At 46.7% G+C, this 22,210-nt stretch overlaps 1 protein-coding gene across 5 annotated transcripts in view; it reads left to right on the top strand.

The window, feature by feature from the left end:
* The window catches only part of eya1 (EYA transcriptional coactivator and phosphatase 1), a 365,193-nt gene that overhangs the window by 315,566 nt on the left and 27,417 nt on the right, over positions 1–22,210 (top strand). The gene's annotated exons all lie outside the window — the stretch shown is intronic.

Here is a 22,210-nt window from a genome sequence, read left to right as displayed (position 1 = left end):
TGACTTAAGAACATAAAAGAACAAGTCTTGGTAAATGCTCATTTTTAGACTGGAGGATGGTTCTCCAACGGTCAGTGCTCGGACCACAACTTTTTTGCTATATATAAATGAGTTGAATCTTCAAATACAGAGTCGAATTTCAATTTGTCCGTGATAACAAATTTGGAGGAGTGGCAAACAGTGACGATATGAAATAGGTAGGCGAGCAGAATGTGCAGGCGAATATGAGGTGATACCTATTTTGCAGGACAGAGAGAGGTAATGTAGACTTAGGTTGGGATTTACCAACCACCCCCTTTTTTGGCAGGGGAGGCGGTCCGCCAACGGGATTTACCGGTCCCACCGTTGTCAACGGTGTTCCCTCACTGCCGGGAAACCTGTGCGCCGGCATGGGACCGGAATTTCCCACCAGCGTGAACAGCTGGTAAATTCCGGCTTGAACTTTAGACTGGTCGGTTGAGCGCGATCGGCAGGACCAGATGCGGATATGAAATCGGCTCCCAACTTCTATTGGCAAGACGACAGTGATCATGTGCCACCTCACCAATGAACTTCAGGGCGCTGAGAGAGGCTCAGATCTGCCGGGGACAGCAGGAAGAGGGGCACGTGCCAGAATGACCTGCTTCATCCAGGATGGTCTCCAACTACGGGTGGGGTGTTTGGTCGGAGCTCCCTGAAGGCTGCTCTCCTTAGAGAAACTATTTCAGAGAGATGTTGTAATTTTTAAACTGAGGTGATATGCTGTGCAGGGAAGTGTGGCTGGGAAACTAGCAATGTCCCATTCCAGGCATGTTAGAAATGGCTGGAGCCAGTCCCCCTCCCTAGGTTTTGGATGACTGCCTGTAGAATCTACTGGAGGCTGTTAGGAGATATTGCTGTTGCGAGGTGGAAAGAGGAGGCCTCTACACTGAATTAACAAGGCATGGACTGAGGTGGCATCTCTGGTCAGCAGCCATGATATGGCCAGAATGACCTGGATGCAGTACAGCAAGGGGTTAAGTGAGATTCTGCGCTCTGCCAGATGAGTATTGTGTTCCTATTTAATCCTGGAGAAATAATAATGATAATCTTTATTCTTGTAGGCTTATATTAACACTGCAATGAAGTTGCTGTGAAAAGCCCCAAGTCACCACACTCCGGCGGTGCCTGTTCGGGTACATTGAGGGAGAATGCAGAATGTCCAATTCACCTGACAGCACGTCTTTCCGGACATGTGGGAGGAAAACAGAGGAAACCCATGCAGACACAGGGAGAATGTGCAGAGTCCACACAGACAGTGACCCAAGTGGGAATCAAACCTGGGAACCTGGCGCTGTGAAGCAACAGTACTAACCACTGTGCTCCTGAATGGGCGGGGTCCCAGCGCCAGGGTCCCAGGTTCAATTCCCACTTGGGTCACTGTCTGTGCCACTGTAGGGGAGATACATTCTGGAGGATATTGCAATGATCCCCTGAGCAGTCCAGACAACAAAATCTAATTTTGAGTAAGCCTGTCCTCTCAATGATTTCCCATATGAAATGAAAATCGCTTATTGTCACAAGTAGGCTTCAATGAAGTTACTGTGAAAAGCCCCTAGTCGCCACATTCCAGTGCCTGTCCGGGGAGGCTGGTACAGGAATTGAACCGTGCTGCTGGCCTGCCTTGGTCTGCTTTAAAAGCCAGCGATTTAGCCCAGTTTGCTAAACCAGCCCCTTGCTCAACCAGCCTGTTGTAGCTCTCCTCAACAGGTGTTCTTGTGTGTCTGAGCGGTGGCATCAGCCACCATTCGACCAGTTAGCATTTGTTCCCCAACAGCCAACCAACCAACCGTGCTGTGAAGAGACTTGGCACCTGTGAGTGATTAAAGGGGTACGCATCACGGCAGCTTCCAGGATACCTGGTACTAAACTACAAGATCTCATGTTTGTGATCAAACACAATCGAAAAGTTCATCAAGTGGAACCCCCTTCTATTCACAAAGACACCCAACTCAACCAGAGGTGCCTTTGTGGGCACATGTATGCAGTCAATGGTTTTCAGCATCATGTTCGTGGTTCTGCATCTGGATCTGGAGCCGGGTCCCTGAGAAGCCATATTAGGGGTGCCGGATTTGCCGGAGTTGCAGCTGGGAGCGGGGGCAGATGCTTTGGCCTTCACCTCGTTGATCATTCGCAGGCGGGTCCTGTTGGGGTGGAGGTCAGCTCCCCCCCCAGTGCCTCAGCGTGGCTGGGGCACCTGCTGGAAATTATGGCCTTGGAAAAGGACACATTTAACCAGAGATGGGGCTTGTTCATTTTGTATTTTGGAGACCTGGTTGCTGCCAAGGGATGGGGGGAGAGGGGGGGAACTTTGGGTTTTGTTTGTGTTAAAATGTTGAAAAACAAATTTCTTTAATGCTGTGAGTTTTCCCACCTCTACCAACCTTTCAGGCAGTGAGTTCCAGATTCCCATCACCCTGTAGCTGAACTCACAACTCACTTTAATACTCCTAACTCCTCACCTCGCTATTCTTCATATCTCACACTAGATCTGGAATAATTAGAAAATGTGAAGTCCATCTGCCTGATTAACTCATGGCTCAAAACCGGGAACAATTGGACTTATAGTGGCGTTAATTAGTCCTTTTAAATGTCAGCAGGTGCACTTCCGATATATGCACACGCTCACTTGCACATTCTCCCCGTGTTTGCGTGGGTTTCACCCCCACAACACAAAGATGTGCAGAGTAGGTGGATTGGTCATGCTAAATTTCCCCTTAATTGGAAAAAATGAATTGCGTACTCTAAATTTATTTTTTTTAAATAAAAAAAATATGCACACGCTCACCAACTGAAACATCATCCGTCAGTCAAATGCTGTCACGATAGCAAGGGCTGTCATTCTCACCTCACTCTGGAGTTCAGCTCTTTTGTCCATGTTTCAACCAAGGTTGTAACAAGGTCATGACCTGAGCCACCCTGGTGGAACCCAAACTGAGTGTCAGTGAGCAGGTTATTGGTGTTTAAGTGCCACTTGAAAGCGATGTGGATGACCCCTTCCATCACTTTACTGATGATCGAGAGTGGACTGATGGTGTGGTAATTGGCCAGGTTGGATGTGTCCTGTTTCTTGTGTGCAGGCCATAACTGGGCAATTTTTCACATTGCTGGGTAGATGCCAGTGTTGCTGTTGTACTGGAACAGCTTGACTATTAGTGTGGCAAGTTCTGGAACACAAGTCTTCAGTACTATTATCAGAATATTATCAGGGCCCATAGCCTTTGTAGTATCTAGTGAATTCAGTCATTTCTTGATATCACGTGGAGTGAATTGAATTGGCTGAAGACTGACATCTTTGATGCTGGGGACCTCTGGAGGAGACCGAGATGAATCATCCACTCAGCAGCTCTGGCTGAAAATATGCTTCAGCTTTATCTTTTGCACTGATGTGTTGGGCACCTGCATCATTCAGGATCGAGATATTTTTGGAGCCTCCTCCTCCAGCAAATCTTTTCATTGTCCACCACCATTCATGGCTGAATGTGACAGGAATGCAGAGCTTAGTCTGATCCAATGGTTGTGGAATTGTTTAGCTCTTGTCTATCACTTGCTGCTTATGTTGTTTGATGCGCAAGCAGTCCTATATTGTCGTTTCACCAAGTTGACATCTAATTTTTAGGTATGACTGGTGTTGCTCCTGGCATGCCCTCCTGCACTCTTCATTGAACCAGGGTTAATCCCCTGGTAATGGTAGAATGGGGAATATGCCAGGTCATGAGGTTGCAGATTGTCATTGAATACAATTCTGCTGCTGATGATGACTCACAGCTCCTCATGGATGCCCAATCTTGAGTTGCTGGATCTGTTTGAAATCTATCCCATTTAGCACAGTGGTAATGCCGCACAATACAATGGAGGGTATCCTTAATGTGAAGCAGCAGCAGAACAGTAGTTCAAAGATGAATGATGTCATCTTGTGGGAGGGCAGTAGGATCATGCTCCACAGAATCATTGTCCCTCTCCCAGGATGGTGCCTCAACAGTCCTAGTAATGTCTTAGGAGGACAGATTGCTTAACTGCAATGAAACTGCAATCAATGCACTGTGAACACTAATATCCGCATCCATGATGATAGCAGCCTGAGCTTGCCTGGCAGCAAGCTGAGTTTTCATGTCTTCAGTCTGAGTTTCCACTGTAGGATTTAGCAGCCAGATGCTGGATGGTTCCTCCAAGTGTTGCTTTGAAAGCTGCATCATGCTTCAAATCAGAAGTGTGATAATGGAGTTGGCCATGGTGGAAAGGATGAATGGCATACATGGCTCTGCACAAGGTTGGTCACCTCTGGACTCCTTAACAATGACTGCTAGCTTTCTGGCAGGGCTACCAATGCACCATTGATTCATGCATGCATACCCATCAACTTTTTACTGCAAGGAACCCCTCCATAAAGTTCCCATCTGAGTCCTCCAACAGAACTCAAGTACTTGCCTCTGGCTTTTCCCCTGTTCCTTCCTGCATACCAATTATACCCAGTATCTCACCACATGCACTCCCCACCACAAAGTTAGCCTCAAAAGTGCATAAGTGTCAGAATCTGAGCTGGTGACTGCAAATGTGAGAGAAAGTGTTGGTTTTCCCTCGTCTACATTCTCTTTGTTGTCTTCCACCTATTATTCTGACAACTATCTGACCAGGTCTTGAGTAACTGAAAGAAGAAAAATGCAAGGGTATGAATGAGGTGGAGAGAGGGGTGGACAGTGAAAGGTACATGTTTAGACCATATTCAACTTGCAAATTGGAAGACGTTGTGGGATGCACAAGGCATGGAATGTGAGAATGAGCATTAGGTGTGAGCATATCTTTGATACTTTCAGCCCTGCTGATGGTCACAGCCTCAGTCATGGTTTCCTCAGTGATGGTGAGCATTGTCTATTCTGTTGTGGTGAGGACATAGAACTGTATCTGTTCTCCACTTGTTAGATGCTGCTCTCTGCTATTGTGTACCATCTTATCCTGAAAGAGATAGGTGAGTGTCAGTGAGTGTGGTGCAGTGTGCGTGGGTGATGTGCCTGATATGATTGAATTGCTGGCAGTATCTGTGAGCTGTGAGATGTTGGTCTGAGACTCATAGTAGCATGGTGTATGAGGGTGAGTCTAAGATGTAGTATGAGTCATGGTTGATCGAGATGAGTGGATGAGAGTGGGAAGTGGTGAATTGAGTACTGTGTGAGATTAATGGTGCAGATGATGTATATGGCATTTGAAGATGCATTCGCTGATCTTGATCTCTCCTGTATGGTCCTTGAACTTTTTGCCGCACTGTATCCAGGTCCTCAAGGCTGTACTGTTGGCATTGACTACAATAGCTACCTGATTGCATAGTGTCTGATTAGAGATCCTCCTGATTGTCTAGGGACAGAGAATCTTTCTCCTCCTGTACCAAGTTCTCAGGTCTGTAAAAGAACCGTGAAGTCTGTTGTCTGCCATACTGACGATCCCAGATGAGGCAGTCTTTTATAATGATTTCCAACATCTATTCCAGTCAAACGTTATTCTACCACCTATAAGGACAAAGGCAGAAGTTTCATGGGAATACCAACACCTGCAGGTCCCCCTCTAAGCCAATGTGACTTGGACCTATATCACCGTTCCTTCACTATCACTAGGTCAAAATCCTGGATTTCCCTCCCAAACAGTATTTCGAACATAGAACAGTACAGCACAGAACAGGCCCTTCGGCCCTCAATGTTGTGCCGAGCCATGATCACCCTACTCAAACCCACGTATCCACCCTATACCCGTAACCCAACAACCCCCCCCCCCCCCCCCCATTAACCTTCCTTTTTTTAGGACACTACGGGCAATTTAGCATGGCCAATCCACCTAACCCACACATCTTTGGACTGTGGGAGGAAACCGGAGCACCCGGAGGAAACCCACGCACACAGGGGGAGGACGTGCAGACTCCACACAGACAGTGACCCAGCCGGGAATCGAACCTGGGACCCTGGAGCTGTGAAGCATTTATGCTAACCACCATGCTACCCTGCTACCCAAAGGTGTATCTACACCACTGGACTGCAGCAGTTCAAGAAGGCTGCTGACCACTACCTCTTTGAGGGCAATTAGGGATGGGCAATAGAAAATCTGGTGTAGCCAGTGACACCCATATCCCATGAAGGAATACCAAAATGTGCAGGTTGGCTTTAAGTAGCACAGATTACCTTGAACTTGGACTTAATTTCTTACAATTTTGTAGCTCTTGCTTAAGCATGTAGTTACTCACCAGCACAATTAGCACTGGCTACACTCTACAATCATACGGGCAGCACGGTGGCGCAGTGGGTTAGCCCTGCTGCCTCATGGCGCCGAGGTCCCAGGTTCGATCCTGGCTCTGGGTCACTGTCCGTGTGGAGTTTGCACAATCTCCTCGTGTCTGCGTGGGTTTCGCCCGCACAATGCAAAGATGTGCAGAGTAGGTGGATTGGCCTAGCTAAATTGCCCCTTAATTGGAAAAAATTAATTGGGTACTCTAAATTTATTTAAGAAAATACAAATGAGCAGATAGCATGAAGTCTATTTATGGAGGTTTTTGAAATTTGCAGCTCTAGTTCCCCCAACAGGACTGCATAAATAAGAGATGGCATGAATTTCAAAAACGTAAGTCAAAATGGAAAATTGCAGGTAACAGAGAAGTTAAAAATGAACTAGATCAGTGAGAAATCTGACGGTGGGTAAAACCATAGAGCTAGAAGACATTGAAATATGATTTTAATTTCCCTGAATAGATTATTCATTTTGACATTGAACTATAACTACTTCCCAAACCATATGAACGAAAAGGTTTCCCTGAAATGGATCTGTTTCTGTAGGAATTAAAATAATATTTCAGTTTCATCTCACGTCATTTGCTAGAAGTATCCTGAAGTATTTTAATTGAATAACTTTCGTGTTCAGTTAAGATTTTCCTTTATATTTTGTTCCAATGATTATCAGATACAGATGCTGCTCTACTCCACCCTCTTAAGATACATACATGCCCTCTCATCACACATGACAACACTTATTTACCAATGCCTTTAACCTAATAAAATGTCCCAAGGTGCTTGGTGGAATCCTTGAAAAACAAGATATGATACCAAACCACATAAGGAGATCTTAAGGCAAATGTATTTTAATAAGCTTCTCAAAGGAGAAAAGAGATTGTTTTGTTATGCTCTTGACGTAGCATAAGCTGCTTCCTTGCACTCTGACAAAGGAAGGTTCAGACTTGGAGATAGCTTTAACACATTTATTAAACTGTTAACAATTCTCCTACTTGGATTTGACTGGAATGCTGCTATAGCTACTCAGACGATCTAACCAGTCTGCTACAATCCACGTGGTGGGTGTGATGTGTTTCAATCAACCCTGTGTACTCACTAAGTGTCTCCACTGGAAAGAGGAAGATCATGTGTGCTGTGTCCTTATATATGGGTTGGTGTAATGCCTTCCTGTGGTAATGTCACCTCTGTGTGTGTCTTGAATGCCCATTGGTCGTGTCCTATCTTACTGACCTATTGGTTGAATGTCTGTGTGTCATGTCTCTGGTGTTCCCTCTAGCGTCTATCTAGTCTATGTGTATTTACATTAAGCCCTTGTGTATTTACAGTGATGCATATCACCACATCCCCCCTTTTTTGTGTTACATATTTTCTGTACAGTGTTAAAGAAAATTGAACAAAAACAGGTAGATAAGTGATGCTATGTACAAGGTATGATGACTGTGATGACTATACAATAGTATACAAGACCAAATCATAGTTGCAATGACTTTGAGGATAAGCTAATACAAAAGAAAAGTTATGAGTCCAATAGTTCATGAATTTATATGGTCTGGTATGGAAGTGTCAATGATGACGTTGTCATTCCACTGTGAACCGCCGTCAGTGTCCTGGTGTTTGGTCATCTGGAGGTGTTCAAGTGTTCAAATCACTTCATTGACTGATTTGGTGTCTTTTTTTTGGATGCTTATGGTAGCAATTCTGGATGGCATCTGTCCTGAAAGCCAGGTTGCCTGTTGGTAGTGCAGTACACGTGAATTGGTAAGATGCATCGTCCTGCCATGGTATGTCATTGTCCTGAGCTGAGTAGTAACAGTGTCCCTCATTTGCAGAGTTGTACCACGTCGTACCAGTCGTAGTTCTGTTGTTGTTGACTTTGTCGTGCTTGGAAGGAAGGTTGAAGGAGGGAATTTGAGAGTTTCGTTTCCAGACAGCTAAATGCACCAATGATGGAGTGATTAAAATTAGGGATGCACAAAAGGCCAGAATTTGAGGAAGGCAGATATCTTCAAGAGATTTAGGGCTGGAGATGGTTACAGATTTAGGGAGGTGCAAGGTAATTAAGGGATTTGAAAGCAAGGGTGAGGACATCAAAATTGAAGCATTGTTTAACAGGGAAACAATGTAAGTCAGCAAGCACAGAGGTGATGGATGAATAGGACTTGGTGCCAGTTAGGACACAGGCAGCAGAGTTTTGGATAACTTCAAGGTTTTGGAGGGTGGATGGATGGGAGGTCATCTAGGAGTGCATTTGAATAGTAAAGTCTTGAGGTAACAGTCAGCAATGAGGGTTTCAGCAGACAATGTTTGTGAGTGGAAAATATGGTCGGAAGCACACCTCAGGGTCAAATATGACATCAAGGTTGCAAGTAGTTTAGTTTAGCCTCACACAGCCATTCACCTGCGTCCGACATGATCTAACATGAAAGAGTTGGCATTGTTTCTTCATTCTACCAACCTTTTCACATTCAGTACTATGTACACAGAGATCATGGAGCCACACTGAAAACAACCGTGCAAAGATGCACAATGGGAATGGATAATTTCAGCAAACAGCATCTGACCCTTTAAAGGTGAAGATAGTACCTATGTCAGTCCTCTCGCATTTCCACACATGCAGAAACATTTTTCACAACAGATATGTGTCAGGAAATGCAACTGGAGCTATAATCTCACAGTACTCTCACAGTACATAGAAGGAAGTGAATGACCAATCACTCATACACATCAGAAACCGAATGGAAAACACATTACTGGAGAGCAGGAAGCACTAGCCTCCATGTATGCGTGTGAACATTGGCACATGCATCTCGACAGCAGAAATTCACTCTCCACATCCATCTGTCTGTCATCAATCTTCACACGTACAAATGGTCAGAAAGTTTTCATGATAATCTTGAGGTCAAATATCTTGCAGGTTCACGCAATTGAGTAACTGACAGCGTTAGCAGTTGTTGCTCGTTCTGGGTGAGTGTGCTTAACACTCACCTTGGCTCTGTTTCTTGTTCTAAGCTCTGGAGTCGCCAGGTGCCATTAAGACACCGCCACAAGCTTCAAGGTGAAGTTCAAAGCAATAAAACCATACACCAATTAGTAAGTCCAAACAACTAGAGTTTATTATAATACAATTATAATAACTACCCATGCACACGCTAAAGGATTAAACTTACTCCTACCGCTAAACAACTAATACTTATCTCGTAGGAACTGCTAGGTCAGGGAACAAGGCCTCTTGCTCTGCTCTGGTCTGCAGACTTCGGATTGTTATCAATTGCAAAGGGTGTCAGGAGTGCCTATTTCTGGTAGCGGTCGTCGTTAGGCACTTACTTGTTGGTGGTTGCTGCTCGACGGCTGGAGTAGAAGACAGGAGCCAGGAGACAGGAGACTGAACCATGTGTGGGACCTTTCTTTTATAGGTCCCAGGGGGTCCGCGCCCCTTTGGGCGGACTCCCTTACCTGCTTGGAATCGATTGGGTCTCTTCCCAATCGATTATGTTTGAACCCCCCAATCATAGGGCAGTTCCTCGGTCACTGGGGCGGTTCTTGGGACCTATTGTTTTGGGCTTCTCTGGCGCCACAGGGTCTGTCCTTCCATAGAATGTATCGATTTGTGCTTAACTTGTGTCCATTGGGGCAGCACGGTGGCCTAGTGGTTAGCACAACTGCCTCACGGCGCTGCGGTCCCAGGTTCGATCCCGGCTCTGGGTCACTGTCCGTGTGGAGTTTGCACATTCTCCCCGTGTCTGCGTGGGTTTCGCCCCAACAACCCAAAAATGTGCAGAGTAGGTGTATTGGCCACGCTAAATTGCCCCTTAATTGGAAAAAATATTTGGGTAATCTAAATTTATAAAAAAAAACAAAAAAAAAACTTGTGTCCATTGTATCTGGGACTCGCCCGGCATTGCCTCATTAGTATGTTAACTGGTTTCCTTTCACAGTGCTGTCTGGTCTCCGCAACAGTCAAAACCGGTTTCTGCAGCCGTCCCAATATACAAGCGCTTTGGATGCTGCTTGCTTTCCAACATGTCCATTTTCCCTGCATTCCCCGCAATCTTCCATTTTGTGTTGGGCAGTGGCCACCCCAGGTGGCTACACAGTAACAAAGTGACTTGCAACATCGAAGACCACGTGATCGCTGTGATTTCACAAATTTAACTGCAAATCTTGTTACATGAGAGGAGCCAAAGGCAGAATTGGCAACAAATTGCTTCATAAAGAAACCAGTGCTTAAAAAACAACTGCCCTCACAAAATAGAGGAAAAATTGGTCCCATACTACAGAATATGCAATGAGCTCACATTGTTTTATGGCACCTGTGTCACACATAAAAGCACGACTGCAACATATCTGCATCCTTTCGACTGAAGGGAGCAGAGATGAGGGTCATACTGGGGGTAATGGCCAGGTTGACAGAGAGTGATCGTTTTAATGTGAACGAGGGCATTGGAGATAGAAGAGAGAGTGGATTGAGCAAATCAGGAGCTGCAGAAATGTTGTAGTGGTGAATGATGGGTCAGTGACTAGACAGTGGGATTTTGAAAACATAGTGGAAGTGAATTGGGGGAGAATGTTTCCATGGACAAATACGGAAGGAAGATGTACTCACATGGAGAAAATACTAAAGTATTGTCTGTTCCATCAGTCGGCCGGGAGGTTAGCATGTATTTTCAACAAAAAAGGGACAGAAAATGTAGGTATTTTTCTAATTTGCTGCTGGCTGCCAGATGAAAACAGAACTGGCCTTTTGACTTTTGTATGGTTAGACAGGTCATAAACATAATACGAGTAAAGCAACTGAATGCAGAAATATATTGATTTACTAAGCTAATCAGTTTGTACTGACATGGTGTGGATATATTGATGCCTTAATAACTGGTGGACTATGGTAGTTTTACTTCTTTAATTTCCATGTAACTTATTTTAACAGTATAATTGTTAATTTGCAGCTGCAGGTATAATTAGAGCCATGCTTGAGGATTGTAATCTTCAAAAATAGCTGTAGTACATGGTGATTTTTATGTATTTCCCATAATCCTTTCTCAGAATCCTGAAGACCACGAGCAAAATAGTATAGGCTAAAAATGTTCTTGAGTAGAGACAGACCACGTTGCTTCTCTAGAAACAGACAGTAGTGTTTTTTACAAAGATAATAGCCGGGATTCTCCCTTCTGGGGACTAAGTCCCCACACTGGTATGAGAACCGACGCCAACCACTCTGGCGTCAACAGCCTCCGAAAGAGCGGAAGGGACTACGCGAGTTCACGCATGCGGCAAAGGGCCGGCGTGATCTCGCGCTTGCGCGGAACCAACGGTGTTTTTTGGCGCATACACGGGGGTGGGGCTTCTCTTCTCCGCACCGGCCATGGCGGAGCCCTAAAGGGGCGGCGCGGAAGGAAGGAGTGTCCCCACAGCACAGGCCCACCCGCAAATCGGTGGGCCCCGATCGCTGGCCAGGCCACCGTGGGGGCCCTCCCCTGGGGTCGGATCCCCCTGTGCCCCCCCCCGAGCACCGCGCCAGCCGACTTACCTGCCAGGTCCCGCCGGTAGGTGAGCTGAGTGATTCACACTGGCGGGACTGGCCAAGAACAGATGGCTGTTCGGCCCATCGGGGCCCGGAGAATTGCCCGGGGGGGGGGGGGGGGGGCGGGGGCGCTGTCAACGGCTCCTGACCGGAGTGTCTTGAACCCCGCCCGGAAAATGGCGCCGGAGAATATGGCAGCTGACTTTGGGGCAGCGGGGGGTTGGAGAATCCCGATGAATAATGGAGAAACATGTACAGTTTGCTCAGATATCAGACTGAAGCAATGTCTCTGTGGATTTGATGTAACTTTGAAGTATGCATGCAAACATTTTTTCCCCCAATAGGAATATTTCCAGCTTCACTGTGTGATGAATATTATGTTCATGGTTTTTTTAGAATAAATTTAGAGTAGACAATTATTTCTTTTTCCAATTAAGGGGCAATTTAGCGTGGCTAATCCACCTAACCAGCACATCTTTGGGTTGTGGGGGCGAAACCCACGCAGACATGGGGAGAACATGCAAACTCCACATGGACAGTGGTCCAGGGCTGGGATTCGAACCCGGGTCCTCGGTGCCACAGTCCCAGTGCTAACCACTGCGCTACATGCTGCCCATTGTGTTCATGGTTAATATTTTTGAGGTAATGGCTGGAATTCTCCAGCCATTGGGATTCTATTTTACCACCAGCAGCACACCTCCGCCCATGGGTTTCCCGACGGTGTGGCTAGATTCAATGGGAAATCCCATTGACAAGCGGCAGAAGCAAGAATCGCGCCGCTAGCGAATGGCACGCTGCCGAGAAACACGCGACTAATGAACTAGAGATTCCAGCCCAATGTTTAGTTCTGGGAAGATTCAAATTTATTTGGAAAAAATGGGCTAGAAGCAACGAAAGCGTCTTGGGAGTTGATTGTACTTAAAACATTGGGGCCATGTTGACTTGAAGGGCTAACAGCTTGAAAGGTATCAGCCATAAAACAGCAGGTTGGATAACTTAGCTGGAGAGCGGGTGACATGTACTATTCCTGCAAAGAAGTGTAGTGCTCCTAAAAAAATCCAGAACATGAAATTCAGCAATTTAAGTAAAACAGCACAACTTGGGCCTGATTTTAAGCCAGCTTCTCCAGCATAAATGGAACATGAGTGATCCCAAAATAGATTTGGATCACTTATTGTCTTGTTTATATGTGCACTCAGTCACCAACATCTTCAATGGGCAGTCAGTGCATTGTTGTGCTGTGTATCCTATGGTGTACAAAGTGCCCTAATTGAAAGTTTGAGGGACAAACAGGTGGATGGTGCATGCCACATGCTGTGCCCATTTGTCTAAAACAGCCATGTCATAAAATTGCCCTAGATTTATTTGATCAAGCTTTCCTCTTGGCACCCCAAGAATACTGTGGCCTAATGTTCCAATGAGATTGATCACCCATGCGCTCTCATCCCGTCCATGCCAATTCATGCACTAACCACTCCATGCCAGCTTAATGCCAACTCAGGACATCTGCGCAACCCCATAGGCCCCCATATCTTACATGCCACCCACTTATCTCCTTTCACCCACAGACACCCATGCCACCTGTCCAGCCACTCACCCAGTACCGATCATGGACAGATCTCACAACAGCAGGCCAAGGGGCAGCCCTACAGGAAGGCCTGCAGGCCCTTCCTACCTTCCTGCATGCAGAAGCAGCCACAGGCCACCCTGTAGAGGGGCTTACCTCTCACACTAGCTCCAAAAGCCATTTTTTATTTCAAACTTTAAAAGGCAGGAGAAAGGATGCCTCCATATTGAACTGCCTTTTCTCTCTCACTTGGCTTCTGTCATAGCCTGCTTTTCCTTTCATGCTGGAAGGCTTCAACCTCCAGCTTCAAGAGTCCGCCTGGCATCTTTAAATAGACAGGCATTGTCAGTTTGACAGCAGGGAGGAAGCACAGATCGATATAATTGGACAAATACAGCACATTTAGAATGGGAGTTTGAGCGAGTTATGTTCAAGTAGAAAGAGGGATGTTCTGAAGCATTCAAAAGGGAACTAATAAATCGACAGCAACACATTTGGATAAAATGAATTTTTTTTGGCATAAGTTGTAACATTTGATAGATTCAATAACATTTTGGAATGAAGAGATCAATTGGATAGATAAAAAACTGCAGTATTTATATTATTGGCACGAAGGCTGACAATAGGGGCGTGATTTAATGGAAAGGTTTCTCAGTGTGGAAGAGATCGGGAACTTCCTCGAGCTTCCCAGCTCTCGGTCCGGCGAGGCTGTCACCACAATCCAACGTTAATTTGTCCACTTAACGAGGCCCCGTGGGCTTCACACTGCAAATTATGGTCCTGTCAGCTGATTCACCAGGACCATGCTCGCCAGCCTCCCGCTAACAAGGAAGAGTAGCACTTAAACTGCTCATGCACAGCACGCAGCCATGTCCCCGAGAAGACCAGCCTCATGATTCAGGGTAGCTGACCTGGGCAGATTATTGGACACAGTTGAAGGGTGGCATCCAAGGGTCTCAGGGTGGTCAGCTACAGGGCCGCCAGTGCCGCCTGGGCAGAAGTGGCAATGGCCATCAGTTCGGGAACCGTGACCAGGAGGACCAGTGCCCAGTCCTGTAAGAGGATCAACAACCTCCACCGGGCCACACGGGTGGGTTGGCACTGGAACCCCGACCCCTCTGCAACCCTGAGAATGCACCTGGCACCACCCCCACCCACCACCATTCCGAACCCCGGCCCACCCATGTCCAGCAGTATACCCCATCCCCCCCCCCCTCTGCTCCCCAGCCCTCCCCCATACTCCCCATTGCCCACCATACAGCCCTGCTCCCTAACCCCCCCACCAACCAAAGTCCGCCCCCCATCCCCATGATGAATGACGCATGAGGCTGATGATGCCCCTCAAGTATCCCCACAGGAGAAGATGGCCCACAACAAACAGGAGAGGGCCCAGACAGGAACAGGATGGCAGACATCAGAGTTCTCATTCCCTATGAGGAACGAGCCCTGGTGGTTGCGCGAGTAGCTGAGGACAGACCTGTTACCAATGTAGAGGTCGGCATACAGCTCACAGAAGTGTCCACTGGACCCCACCCAGATGGACTGCCACACGTGAGTTGTTAATGCCATACAGAATGACCAATCCATCCCACTGGCCATGTGTCCATTCTCCCGCAGGATCTTCATCCAATGGTGCTGGCCCATCCAGGCTGGGCCCCCTCGTCTCCCATGAGAACACCTCAGAGGAGAGCTCCAAGGATGCCACCATTGATGTGTCACAGCTGTCGTCCCCACCCTCCACCAACACAGCGACACACACTTCAGTGGAAAACAGTAGTGATCAGGCTTCTGGGGCTCATTCTGTGAACACCACACAGTTGCTGATGCACATCAGATTGAGGCAGGAACGCCCAGGAGAGACAGCAGTCGGAGGTTTGCTGGATCCCAGGACCCAGCTGGGTCCCAGTCAGATGCTGAGCCTCTGGATTAGGTTTTCCCGGAGCTGATGCAGTCGATAGGGTGCGACTTGAGATTCAGAGGAGTCCCAGAGGCTACGGGCACAGGAGATAGCGCCGGCAATTTATGGCACCAAGGCCAACACTGCTAGGGTGGCGATCGCAGTGGAGAGACTGGTGCACCACGTCGGCAACATAGGTGGAGGTGTCCAAGGTGGTGCTCTGTCAGTGGACCTTGATGAGGCACTGCGGACATGTTATGGTCTCAGGTGGGCATTGCCGGGGCCCTCCAGAGCATGTCATGGTCGCAGCGGAGGTGGGCTCCCAGTCCCTTGTGGGCCCAGCCAATGCACTACGGGATATGTCCCAGTCTCAGGTGGGCAAAGCCGAGGCGCTGCAGAGCATGTCCCGGTCACTGAGGAGCATCGTCAACGGCATCGAATCTGTGCCGCAGACATTGGCGAGCCACCAGGCTGGCAGAGCCAGATGACACGGGTTCGATCCAGCTGCCCCTCCTTTGCGATGTGACCCCCAGGGACCTTTGGACACTAACCGGGAGGAGGGGTGCTGATCACAGGTTGAGGACCACTGAGAGAGCACTGGGGGGGGGGGGGGAGGGGGGGTGCATTGTGTGGGGGTGGGGTGGGTGTAGGGTCTGGGGAGGGTGGGGAGGGCGGGGCGGCACCGCTGGGGCATTGGGGCAGTTGGGGACACATGTAAATGATTACAAAGAGTTGTCCTCGACCAATATAGTGCCTCTGGCACTTTCTTCCGCAGTGTGGGCTGAGCACCATTCCCATGCCCCATCTCCACAGACCATGAAGGTCCTGGAAGCTGCCACCTCCCACCCCGGCACATCACATGGAGGTCCTGCACGCTGCCACCCCCCACCCCGGCACATCACATGGAGGTCCTGGAAGCTGCCACCTCCCACCCCGGCACATCACAAGAAGGTCCTGGATGCCGCCACCCTCCACCCCGGCACATCACATGGAGGTCCTGGACGCTGCCACCCCCCACCCCGGCACATCACATGGAGGTCCTGGATGCCGCCACCCTCCACCCCGGTGTGAGCGAGCACTCAGCAGACAGTCAGGGGTCAGACTATGGGACTGAATGAGGAGCACTGGCGCTCAGCTCTCAGCGGGTTATCATCACCCCCCTGTCCTCGACAGTGACCCGCTGACAGTGCCAATCCTGTCCCATCACCCTGGAGTGATATTACACAGACCGTGGTTGGGTGGGGGGGAAGGGTGAAGGGGGTTCGGGAATAGGGGGGAAGGGAAAGGCTGAGGAATGGAGGACGAGGCTCGAAGGGGGGTGGTGGGTAGAGGGGGAATGACAGTCGAGGCTATATCCTATGTGAAGCTGCCGCCTGTCCTCCATCCTTCTGGTGGTCCTGCCAGTCATCCCCAGGCCGTCCCACAGCCCATCCTGATCCGGCACCTCCTTGTCCTCCTTAGAGGTGGCCACACCTCCAGCACATCGCCCCGCTGCTGTGCCAAGCTGTGGAGGGCACAGCAGATCACCACGAAGTGGGCGACTCTCCGGGGGGTGTACTGCAGGGCACAACTGGAACAGTCAACACATCGGAACCACATCTTGAAGAGTCCAATGCACTGCTCAATGACAGCCTGGGTGGCCACATGGGCCTTGTTGTACCAGGTCTCCACTCCAGTCATCAGCATCTGTACTGGCGTCATTAGCCCGAGTGCACCATGACGGCTTCCGCGAGGTCAAAGATATCGCCATACATTTTAATATCTGTAAGGAATTGGGAGAGGGTGTGAGACTGACAACCAGTGGTGTCTTCTACCCGGGACTCTCCAGTCCCCCCATTGCTCCCCACAACCAACATGACCTGTCCACGCATTCCTGGACACAGGGGTTGGCATTGCAGACCCACAGGTGCTGTGACACCCGTCTCCCCCCAGCACAGCCGAAGCCATGGCGGCCATTCCCCCTTCTCCATAACCCACCCCCCGATGGCTTCCTCAGTGCTCTGGGGCTCTTTGCCTGGGAGAGAAGATGGCTACTCACCTCCTCGGGTCCCCACAATGGTCCTTCCAGCAGCTTCACATTTTTTAAAAGGAGTACCAATCAGTGCTCACGTGACCACTTTCTGGGAGGCCGTTAGATCACATGGGGTCGTTCGTTAGGGGTCACTCCGTTAATTGTATGGAGATTGGGCTTAAGTGGTGATTATTGGTTTTTGACCGTGCCAGAGTGGGATCCGGATTTCGCCAATGGGAGTGGGCCGGTTAGATCGCAAACAGATTGGCGCGGTTCTCGATTTTGGCCTCTCCCACAATTGAACAGCCTTGTCACGCGCTTAAGCACAACGTAGCCATTAAATCATGTCCAAGGTACTTTGGCCGAGTTTTTCGAATTCTGAAGGATTTTGATCGAGTGAATCTGAAGAGACTGCTTTCTCTGGTTGGGGAATTGGTGAACAAATTCATCAATTTTAAAATTGTCAAATGAAGATGAGGAGTAATGGATAAGTTTCTCTGTTTCCTCACAGTGTGTTTCCCAGTGGCGGGAGGCAGCCCACCATTGGCCTGCAGCAGGATCTTCTAGTCCCACCACTGTCAATGGGATTTCCCATTGAATCCACCCCACGCTCCCAGGAAACCTGGGGCAGGTGGGCACCATCAGCGGGATCAGAAGATCCGCCAGCGTCAACAGCCAAAAGATCTCACCAAATGTATTTACTCAAAGGACTGTTGGAGCATAGACTGTTACGTCACAGGCAGTGGTCAAGACAGAGGTCATTGGATCTTTTAAAAGGAAATGTCAAACATTTGTAATAGAAGACAATAAAGAGTTTTAGCAAGAGTTTTGGGAAGAACATGGGGCTAACATATTCATTTTGGATTGCTCTGGCATAGAACAGAACCAACAAAATGGGTCAAATGGTGGTCTCCTGTGCTATAAAGTCTATAATTTCTGTAAATTGTAAGATGTGCTTTTCTTGCCATTTTGGGCAGGTGACGTATAGTCCCTGAAGGCAAAGCATTTATTTCACCTCATAGGAATGACAACTAAACATTCCAAGGAAGGGACAGCAAAACAATAGTCCTCATCTGTAATAACACCATGTGCAATTGATGATCATTAATGCTACCATATTTAATCTCTCACAAACAAACTAGTTCCCATCTGTTGAATGTCTTCGCTAAGTAACAATTGGCGTCACATAATTATAGAAGGCTTGCTTTCTGAACAATGCTTCAAACAGTTGGTGCAACTTGTGGCTGACAACCCAAACAAAGCAAGCAGGAGAAAACAAACACAGGATGTTGAAGTAGAATAGCCGTAATAGATTCATTAACAGCCAATTAGTATGTAATTGGGTACTGGAGTTCCACTAAATAGCTCCTGGTGAAGGGCTTTTGTCTCTCGTGATGTTAACTATATAATTTCAGGTTCAGCTTCTGGTTATGCACACAAGCACCCATACTTGGATTAAAAGGATTATAGCCCTGAGTCAGGCTTTGGGCATAACTAAATGTGTCTATCCCTCCCCACCCATGGCCTTCATTATTTTTTGCTCTCCTAATTCTTTTTTTCAACCAATATCATCAGACTCTGAAATGCTGATTCATTAAATCTGCTCTGTCCATGACAAATTGTCAAAATCATCATATTAGAAAGGTCTCCATGAGTTGCCTTGAAACAGGTTAAACAAACAACTTTTAAAATGTTTCTGAACCATGTCTTCAACTGGTGACTTATTTTTCAAAATGTTCGACGCACAGCCCTCCTGTGAGGCCGCATTGACTTTCTGTCTTATCTGAAGTTGTTGACCGCTCGGAGGGAGGAGAAGGTTACAGGTCAAAGTCTTTTCCTCCTTGGCCCTTGCTGCTTGCTGAGCGAGGTATGATTGCAGATATTAGAACAGAGGTTGAGGGTCAGGATTTTAATTCTGTTAAGGAACAGCTGGTTTTAGTTTCTCGGCACTTCTGTCCTTCCCTTACCTACAAATTCAGGAAGATTAAAAATATGTCCTGAAAATGCCCAGTAAACTGAAAATGTTCAAAGCTAAATATCTAATTTACATATTCAGAGAATAATATTTTATGTACAACTAAAGCACCATTCTCCATTGTAAAAGAAAAGATTCATCTGAGCATTATCAAATATGCCACAACTTCCAATGTTTCTGTCTCTCACTCTCTTTCCCTATTTCCCATCCTCTGTCATAGAAACCATATAAAATGCCAAACCTGTAAGGGGCCTCTCAATATAACACATATTTTGTATGATTCCCAAATACAGCCTTGTAGATTGGGCCCAGCATGCTTTATTAGCAGTGCCCTGTGTTAAACTCTTTTGCTATATACAATTTAGCAAAACACGAACCTAGAATGTCTACAGCAAACTAGTTGCAGATTTTTTTGATCTACTTGCCTTTTAAATGCAAGCCTGAGGCACTGGTGGTGTGTGGCTCAATGGCAATCAAGGGTCAGAATTTCATTGGCAGTTTGCATCAGGTTCAATTTTTTTTAGCATGCAGCATGCAACAACAGTCTGTCTGTTTTGTTACTCATAAATTGACTGAAACAACTTAGCTGAACGTGATATTTAAATTCAAATCATAACAAGGAAATGGAAAGTAAGCAACTGCTTTAGTTTTTAGAAAGTATAGGAAAAGGGTTTAAATCATTAAATGTGCGTAACATCAGTTCAAAACCTAGTTGCAAATTTGATTTTGCGTCAGCAAAGTAACTCATAAAGAGTGACTTTTCATTTGTTTTCCTTCAGTTCTCACTTATTTGCTTACTTAATCATTTGAAGATGATTTTTATTTTTGAAACATGTTTTCCATTATTTAAGTCTGAAAGGAAATTCCGCTAAAACATGTCAAATGTTACAACGTGATCTGAATAATCTGGGGGACAAGAGCATAAGTGGACTTTTAGTACCTGTGAAAGAAAATGATATAGTTTATTATGTATGTCTGACATCTAGTACTAGATTGGCAGAAGTTTCCTCCAGCTAAATATTTGGAAGACCAAAGCCTTCAGCCCCAACACAAACTCTCTTCGCTGGCCACTGACTCCATCTGTCTTCCTCGCAATCGTTTGAAGCTGACCCAGACTGTTTGTAACCTTGGCATTATATTTGACCCTGCGATGAGCTTCCTACCACATAGCCATGTCATTGCTAAGGCTGCCTCTTTCCACCTCAGTAACTTTGCCTGATTTCATTCCTGCCTCAGCTCATCTAGTGCTGAAAACTTTATTTGTTGCCTTTATTACCTCCAGACTTGCCTCCCACGTTTTACCTTCCATAAACTTGAGATCATCCTAAACTCCGCTGCCTGCATCCTAACTTACGTCAAGTCCGGTTCCTCCTCCAATGTGACCTACATTGGGTAACACAGTTAAGCAATACCATGATTTTAAAATTCTCATCCTTGTTTTCAAAACACTTCATTGCCTCCTGCCTCTGTATCTCTGTAATCACCTCCAGTCATCATCACTTCAAAGTTTCACAGTTTCTTTAACTCTGATCTCATGATAATCTCTAATTTTAATCATCGCACCACTGGCAACCATACCTCCAGCGGCAAGGCCCGAAGGTCTGGAATTCCCTCCTTTCACCTTTCTTGCTTCTATTCCTCTCTTTCCTCCTTTAAGATGTTGCTTAAAACTTCACGCAGCTGCCCTCTAATATCTCCTTATGGGCTTGGTGTCAAATTTTGTTTGATAGCACCACTGTCTTCAGACATTTTATTATGCCAAAGGTTCTACGTAACTCCAAGTTGTTGTTCAATGTCCAGATCTTCTGTTCTTTGGAGGATCGTACTCTGAGGTTGCCCAGAAGATGCACTGGGGGACCCCTCATAATTCCCCATGCAAGGACTGCGTGGGAATTACCTGGAAAGTTTCAACTTCTGTTGGACCAGTGCCTGGAATCCTCCAAAGCTCCAACTTAAAGTTGGAGATTTTGGATGGTTCCAACTTATTTTGCAGAATAGTTACCCAGGAAAAGTTAGAAGCAGTAAAGCAGTTATAACCCCTGGATTACTAACTATACTATTGACCCACAGCATCCCACCTCCCCTACCCCCCACCCCCAACCCATCCTACACCCCACGCCCAGCCCATCCGACACTCCACCCCCAGCCCATCCTGCACCGCATCCCCAGCCCATCCTACACCCCACCCGCAGCCCATCCTACACCCCTCACCCACTTACATGTTTACCGTCTTGCCATTGCTTGTCAAAGTTGCTGAGGCATTTGAAGTTGGCAGCATACGGCAACCACTCCCATATAAAAGAGACATGGCTTGTATTTTTCCAATGTTCCTGAAAGACTCCAGGAGTTCCACATTTCTCCGTAGGCCCAGGTTAGAAGCCCATGCAAGGAACAAGGAACTCCTGTCTCAGACAGAAAAATAGGAGCAAAGTGGCAATCTGAGTGATTGCTACTCTAAGGAAGTTCTGGCCCTATGTATTTACCTTTATAGCCCTTAAATAAGTAACTAATAAATTTATGTGTGTATCATTATGTTTCATTCTTTTAGAATTCACTTCTGTGTTTACAAAATCACTCAAGCAGGTGCCTGCTATGTGAAGAGTCTGACAATGATGAATATTAAAAATGTTTTCATTAACTTTGCTGTCATTGTCCATACAGAATAATGCTTCAGTTAATCTTTTTTTTTGCAGCCAAACAAAAATAAATGGTGATTTTTCAAAGTTCCTCTGGGCGTATTTATTGCCATTTGGTTTAAAATTGCGCCATTATAGCCATGTGTGTATGAATAAAAAAAGTGAATACTTTCATTGGGATTTTACCAGAAGATTTTCATAAAACAAATAGAAACAAATAATTGAACAGAAATACAGCCATATATACAAATTTCCCATTTTTTGCCATTGCTTTGAAACTTGTTCCAAATATAATTTAATTTTAACCTATGTTTCACTTATC

The sequence above is a fragment of the Scyliorhinus canicula genome, chromosome 10 (assembly GCF_902713615.1).
Source record: "Scyliorhinus canicula chromosome 10, sScyCan1.1, whole genome shotgun sequence".
NCBI classification, from domain to species: domain Eukaryota; kingdom Metazoa; phylum Chordata; class Chondrichthyes; order Carcharhiniformes; family Scyliorhinidae; genus Scyliorhinus; species Scyliorhinus canicula.
The sequence above is the reverse complement of the archived record's forward strand: the minus strand, read 5'-3'. Positions and strand labels throughout refer to the sequence as shown.